Source organism: Staurois parvus, unplaced genomic scaffold (genome assembly GCF_062004578.1).
Source record: "Staurois parvus isolate SC_StPar_1 unplaced genomic scaffold, SC_StPar_1.0 ptg000548l, whole genome shotgun sequence".
Lineage (NCBI taxonomy): Eukaryota > Metazoa > Chordata > Amphibia > Anura > Ranidae > Staurois > Staurois parvus.
The window spans coordinates 3303607-3312052 of NW_028318344.1; positions in this window are offsets into that span (position 1 = coordinate 3303607).

The following is an 8446-nucleotide window of genomic DNA, read 5'->3' on the forward strand; positions in this document are numbered from 1 at the left end:
GGCTTCTGACCCCGGCTCTGGTGACCATCCTTCCTGGCTTCTGACCCCAGCTCTGGCGACCATCCTTCCTGGCTTCTGACCCCGGCTCTGGCAATCATCCTTCCTGGCTTCTGACCCCGTCTCTGGCGACCATCCTTCCTGGCTACTGTTCTACCAAGTCACCCGCTGTTGCTGTTGGACTTGCATAGACTCTGTCTTGTTTTTGTATAATAAACCTACCTTTAATTGCACCTCCTTGTGTGTCTGGCTCCTCGCTCCCTGACAAAGAGGTAATGCAGTGTGGAGTACAGCAAGTGGTTACCCAGGGTAATGAAGGTCTAGCATGTACCATGTCATGATTTGTGTATCTGTGAAAGATGGCACAACCTCTCACAGCAAGGGAGTTATCGACATTATCTTCCCTAGCTGTCTGTCTCCCATAGCTATGGGAGCAGATCAGCGCTCAGAGGTCCCCGGCCTGGGCACAGGTATAGAAGGGAAAGAGTTAAGTGAGGGCATGCATAGAATCAGTGCCAGGTGCATGGCGGGGATCCTTTATGTTAACGTAAGTGGAGGTAGTGGAGATAAGCTGGACAGGTGGAGTGGGCATCAGCTCAGTGTGTCCCTCCTAAATGCAACAAATGACAGTAGTGGTGAACATTGACATGAGGCTCAAGAAAGTTCAGTCATCTGTCCAAGTGTATACAGTGCACGGCCAACTTTGAGTTAGAGGTCCGCCTTAAGGTTGATTTATCCCTGAAAGCGACCTTTGCCCTGTTCCAGGGTATTGATGAGCATGGCACTAGTAAAGGTGCCCTATGTGTAAGGCAGTGATCCATCCTAGGTGCCCAGCATAGCCTAGAACAGTGATGGCGAACCTTTTGGAGCCCGAGTGTCCAAACTGCGACCCAAAAGCCACTTATTTATCGCAAAGTGCCAAAACTGCAATTAAACCTAAATATTGAGGTTTTAGTTTAGAAAGAAAAACTCGTACATTAACAGCTTTTGTTTTAAAAGAAAAACACAATAACAGAACTTTCAAAGGTACAAACAGCTTTTTATTGAAAAGTAAAAGTTTGCATTTGGTGTACTTCTGTACAATTAACGTGATCTTTGCTGTTGTATGCATGCTGATAATTTGTCAAATTGTGGCTCATACTTCATTATTTTAAGAGCAACACATGCAGCACTCAGGTCATCTGTTAGTCTATTTCTTGTATCAGATTTGATATCATTCAAAGCTGAAAACAGCTGCTCACAAGCATAAGATGATCCAAACAAAGTAAGAAAAGCAATCCCAATTGCTTTCATTGACCTAAAATTATTTGGCAGAGAATTCCACACTTTAAGGATTTCATTTTCAGAACTAACAACCAGGGGCGGACTGACAACTCATGGGGCCCCCGGGCAATAGGGGATCATGGGGCCCCTGTGTCCTTGCCCAAACTCAAAAAAGCCTGTGAAACAGGTACCAGGGGCATCTCATGGGGCTCCCTACTGACCCCGGGCCCTTGGGCAGTGCCCGAGTTTCCAAATGGTCAGTCCATCCCTGCTAACAACTGATCACCAGCACAGAGGGACAATGTCCAACTGACCACAAGCACAGAGGGGCAATGTTACAATGACCACCAGCACAGACGGGCACTGTTCCACTGACCACCAGCACAGACGGGCAATGTTCCACTGACCACCAGTACAGACGGGCAATGTTCCACTGACCACCAACACAGAGGGGCAATGTTGACCACCAGCATAGAGGGGCAATGTTCCACCGACCACCAGCACAGTGGGGCAATGTTGACCACCAGCACAGAGGGGCAATGTTGACCACCAGCACAGAAGGGCAATGTTCCACTGACCACCAGCACAGAGGGGCAATGTTCCACTGACCACCAGGACAGAGGGGCAATGTCACAATGACCACCAGCACAGAGGGGGAATGTCACAATGACCACCAGCACAGAGGGGCAATGTTGACCACCAGCACAGATGGGCAATGTTACACTGACCACCAGCACAGAGGGGCAATCTTACACTGACCACCAGCACAGAGGGGCAATGTTACACTGACTACTAGCACAGAGGGGCAATGTTACACTGACTACTAGCACAGAGGGGCAATGTTACACTGACTACTAGCACAGAGGGGCAATGTTACACTGACCATTAGCACAGAGGGGCAATGTTCCACTGACCAGCAGCACAGAGGGGCAATGTTCCACTGACCACTAGCACAGAGGGGCAATGTTACACTGACCACTAGCACAGAGGGGCAATGTTGACCAGCAGCACAGAGGGGCAATGTTCCACTGACCACCAGCACAGAGGGGCAATGTTCCACTGACCACCAACACAGAGGGGCAATGTTCCACTGACCACCAACACAGAGGGGCAATGTTACACTGACCACCAACACAGAGGGGCAATGTTACACTGACCACCAGCACAGAGGGGCAATGTTGACCACCAGCACAGAGGGGCAATGTTCCACTGACCACCAGCACAGAGGGGCAATGTTCCACTGACCACCAGCACAGAGGGGCAATGTTACACTGACCACTAACACAGAGGGGCAATGTTACACTGAACACCAGCACAGAGGGGCAATGTTACACTGACCACCAGCACAGAGGGGCAATGTTCCACTAACCACCAGCACAGAGGGGCAATGTTACACTGACCACTAGCACAGAGGGGCAATGTTACACTGACCACTAGCACAGAGGGGCAATGTTACACTGACCACTAGCACAGAGGGGCAATGTTACACTGACCACTAGCACAGAGGGGCAATGTTACACTGACCACTAGCACAGAGGGGCAATGTTACACTGACCACTAGCACAGAGGGGCAATGTTACACTGACCACTAGCACAGAGGGGCAATGTTACACTGACCACTAGCACAGAGGGGCAATGTTGACCACCAGCACAGAGGGGCAATGTTCCACTGACCACCTGCACAATGGGGCAATGTTCCACTGACCACCAGCACAGAGGGGCAATGTTCCACTGACCACCAGCTCAGAGGGGCAATGTTCCACTAACCACCAACACAGAGGGGAAAAGTTCCACTGACCACCAGCACAGAGGGGCAATGTTCCACTAACCACCAGCACAGAGGGGCAATGTTACACTGACCACTAGCACAGAGGGGCAATGTTACACTGACCACTAGCACAGAGGGGCAATGTTACACTGACCACTAGCTCAGAGGGGCAATGTTGACCACCAGCACAGAAGGGCAATGTTCCACTGACCACCAGCACAGAGGGGCAATGTTACACTGACCACCTGCACAATGGGGCAATGTTCCACTGACCACCAGCACAGAGGGGCAATGTTCCACTGACCACCAGCACAGAGGGGCAATGTTCCACTGACCAGCAGCTCAGAGGGGCAATGTTCCACTAACCACCAACACAGAGGGACAATGTTCCACTGACCAGCAGCACAGAGGGGCAATGTTCCACTGACCAGCAGCACAGAGGGGCAATGTTCCACTAACCACCAACACAGAGGGGCAATGTTCCACTGACCAGCAGCACAGAGGGGCAATGTTCCACTGACCACCAGCACAGAGGGGCAATGTTTCACTGACCACCAACACAGATGGGCAAAGTTCCACTGACCACCAACACAGAGGGGCAATGTTACACTGACCACCAGCACAGAGGGGCAATGTTCCACTGACCACCAGCACAGAGGGGCAATGTTCCACTAACCACCAGCACAGAGGGGCAATGTTACACTGACCACTAGCACAGAGGGGAAATGTTACACTGACCACTAGCACAGAGGGGCAATGTTACACTGACCACTAGCACAGAGGGGCAATGTTACACTGACCACTAGCACAGAGGGGCAATGTTACACTGACCACTAGCACAGAGGGGCAATGTTACACTGACCACTAGCTCAGAGGGGCAATGTTGACCACCAGCACAGAGGGGCAATGTTCCACTGACCACCAGCACAGAGGGGCAATGTTACACTGACCACCTGCACAATGGGGCAATGTTCCACTGACCACCAGCACAGAGGGGCAATGTTCCAGTGACCACCAGCACAGAGGGGCAATGTTCCACTGACCACCAGCTCAGAGGGGCAATGTTCCACTAACCACCAACACAGAGGGGAAAAGTTCCACTGACCACTAGCACAGAGGGGCAATGTTCCACTAACCACCAGCACAGAGGGGCAATGTTACACTGACCACTAGCACAGAGGGGCAATGTTACACTGACCACTAGCACAGAGGGGCAATGTTACACTGACCACTAGCTCAGAGGGGCAATGTTGACCACCAGCACAGAGGGGCAATGTTCCACTGACCACCAGCACAGAGGTGCAATGTTCCACTGACCACCTGCACAATGGGGCAATGTTCCACTGACCACCAGCACAGAGGGGCAATGTTCCACTGACCACCAGCACAGAGGGGCAATGTTCCACTGACCAGCAGCTCAGAGGGGCAATGTTCCACTAACCACCAACACAGAGGGGCAATGTTCCACTGACCAGCAGCACAGAGGGGCAATGTTCCACTGACCAGCAGCACAGAGGGGCAATGTTCCACTAACCACCAACACAGAGGGGCAATGTTCCACTGACCAGCAGCACAGAGGGGCAATGTTCCACTGACCACCAGCACAGAGGGGCAATGTTTCACTGACCACCAACACAGATGGGCAAAGTTCCACTGACCACCAACACAGAGGGGCAATGTTACACTGATCACCAGCACAGAGGGGCAATGTTACACTGACCACCAGCACAGAGGGGCAATGTTACACTGACCAGCAGCACAGAGGGGCAATGTTACACTGACCACCAGAACAGACAGGCAATGTTACACTGGACCATGGGCACAGAGGGCAATGTTCCTAATGCTGCAGATTTAAATGCCAAGGGGACAGCACAACATTAAAAGAATGTCAGTCTCAGTTAAATATGTATAAAAACTCATATCCAGTGCAGCAAATCTGCATTTTTGTTTGTAGCAGCTAGCTGCTGTAGCTGATCCACTGCTGGCTGACCATGTTGGCTGAAGTCACACTGAAAGCCTCGACGAGTGGCTAGGGAGGTAGTTGCGGCTCGTGACATCATCGGCCGGCGCCATGACCATGCATGCGTGGGACTGGATGCTTAGCTGCAGGGCAGTAGTGGGCCAACTTGGCTCACATGCCGGCAGTGAGAGCTCTGCGTGCCCACTGCGACACATGTGCCATAGGTTCGCCAACAAGGGCCTAGAAGAACCCACCCTGGGGTAGGCCTCTTATGTTATCCATACTTGGTGCCAAATGAGGAGGAGAACATAGAGGAATTACCACAAACCTACTACCCCCTACCCCTACAGATAGATCTCCATCTTTTTTTAGTGGACTAGATCAGACCTGGAGGTAGGCAGGTCTGGACACAAGACCTTTAACATCCGCCAGTCCATAGGGATGCATGGACCATCCGATCAGGTCTGTCTAAAAAAAAACTAGACAAGTGGGCTTGATCAGATCGCCCATTTGAAAGTGGCCTAAAATACATCTTCTACCTTTCAAACAACTTGAAAATAGACATTGAACATTCAAACTATGCTTAGAAAATCTACCCCAAACTCAACCAGTCTATGGCCAACCTTAGAACACCCAGTCTAACCAGAGCATGGCATGCACTGATGGACTATTTCTAACCTTCCTGTGGGGTGCTAACAATCCTCTGGCAGTTGTGGGTGTTTATTGCACATATATATTTTCTGCATTATTTGAACATCCCCATGAACCTGTGGTCCAATCTTTCAGTGTCCTATGACAGGAAGCAGCACCTTGTGAGTTTGAACATTTCAGAGAAGATAAACCTTGGAACTGCTCAAATATTCTGACAGCAAAAGCAGCAGAGGAGATTCATCCATCCATGCTGTTTAGCAAAGATAAAGAAATCAGTTAGATTTTTTTTTTTTGCTCAGCCTGCAAGCTGAACAAACAAAATCTATTAGTGTGGTACCAAAATAAGTCATAATAGGGTCCAAGGAAAGATAGCTGTTTTGCTCTCCTGTTTTTGATTGACATTGATAAAGACTGCAGTAGGCACACGGTCCCATCGGCATTGCCTGTGGCTCAATGGTCCCTTCAAACACCAACTGCCCGCAGTTGCATCTTACCTTGGAATGTTTCAGATAGGTGCATGGTTGAGCAGTTGTGTTGTCTTCCTGGTTTTATACCACAGGAGCATGAAGGTTCTAGCTGGGCTGCTTAAGTTGTCTAGTGGATGATTCTGCTCTGGAGTCGGCAGTACATAGCATTACTTTACCACTAATACATTGTGTGCAAGAAAATTACTTCAAACTACTGCAATTTTTTATAGCTGTATTCATTAGTAAGATTGTAAAAGATCCACACTAGTGGTTTTACCTGGGTGAAGAGCTGAAGAAAGCTGAAGAGCATGGACTACTGCGAAACTGTGCCATTACGGCTTCATACCTTACTTCATTAATCACTAGAATATCAGTTTGGTGTTTACACTTGTTGTTAAGTATTACTGTAGTCTAGTAATTACATTACATATTCATTGAATTTGTGTTCTATTCTTATATAATAGCAATTAAGATTTGCGTTCTGCAATACTATTTCTGTATCAAATTACAAACAACAACGTTGGCTTTTGTTTAAGTACCAAAGTCAAGGGCTTGGAGACAGAGAGCATTTAGTGAAAACAGTAAGAATAGTAGAGTAGGTTGAGAAAACTGTATTGGGTTAAATTAAACCAGTGTAGTGCTTACCCCATAAGAAGCTGCTGAGGGATGGTTCCCCTGATTCTGGATGAAAATGACCTCCAGGATGACTCCTTCTTGCAAGGTGACACCTGCTGACTCAACAAACCTAAAGAAAGAGGTTTTATTTTGGAAATACATCCCACAAAATGGCAATAGCCACAAGAAACAACAGATAACAATTTTGTACAACACTTCAGACAATGAGAGGACCTCTTTAAGTATCTTTGAACTTGAACCCTGGATCTAGTGAGTTCCTAACTAAAGGGGTGGTACTAAAATCTAAAAGGCCCTTCAGTCTCTCAAAACCTTTACCACTGGCCAGCATACTTTCAATCGCTGGGGCCCAAAGTTCATGAGTTCCTGAGCTGAGAATCTCTGCATCACTTAGTCTTGACGTTTGCATTCTTTGCATCACCTACTCCTGACCTCTGCACTCTGTAAATCAGCTACTCCTGACCTTTTCAGCCTGTGTTTCACATACTCCCTGCTCTCAAGTTCTGCTCTCCATTGCATCAATTACTCCTGACCACTGCTCTCTGTGCATGACTTACTCCTGACCCCTGCACTCTGTGCACCACTTACTCCTAAACTCTGTGCATCAGTTACTTCTGACCTCTGCTGACTGTGCATCACTTACTCCTAACCTCAGATCTCCGTTTGTCATTTACTCCGACCTCTAATCTCCCTGTGTCATTTTATCCTGACCTCTGCTCTCTATACAATACTTACTTCTGACCTTTGCACCCTGTGCATTATGCATTCCTGACATCTGTACTATGTGCATTATGCACTCCTGACCCCTGAATTTTATGTGTTACACACTCCTGACCCTTGCACACTGTACATAGTGCACTCCTAATGTCAGGGGACTAGTCAAAGTAAGACTGACATTATCACCAATGTTCAACATGGCTGTGGGTTGCGCAGTGCCATTTGCATTGGCGCATGTAGGGCACTATGGCGCACCTGGGTGTGCAAGTGCGTGAATCAGCGGGTGATAGAGCATGATAGATTCTGGCGTCTATTCTCCTTTATATGGACAGCAGCTCTGACCACTAGTTGCCAGATGATCATCAACCCCGCTGTGTTCCTGCACCCTGTCCAGGGGTGGACTGACCATTTGGAAACTTGGGCACTGCCCGAGGGCCCGGGGTCAGTAGGGGGCCCCATGAGATGCCCCTGGTACCTTTTTTCATAGGCTTTTTTGAGTTTGGGCAAGGACACAGGGGCCCCGTTATCCCCTATTGCCCGGGGGCCCCATGAGTTGTCAGTCCGCCCTGGCCCTGTCTTATTATTAGTGGATTTCCTGTTGCTGACTCCAAATTGCCTTTGACCTGTCTTGTCTCATCTCCTGGCTTCACTGACTTCGCTGCTGCCCGATTACCAGTGTAGGACCTCAGCTTGCTTTTGACCCTGCCTCTGCCTGACCACCCGTGATTGACCTCAGCCTCTTCCTGATCTTGCCTCTTGCTCCTGCCCGATTCTCTGTGCATGACCTTCAGCCTGATTCTCTGTGCATGACCTTCAGCCTGATTCTCTGTGCATGACCTTCAGCCTGATTCTTTGTGCATGACCTTCAGCCTGATTCCTGACCCTGTCATCTGCCTGCTGCCAAGTCCCGCCTGCCATGTCCTACCAGTCTTATATCTTCAGGTGACTGTCATCACATGCTAGTCGGGCTCTTACAGCTGGCAACCCATG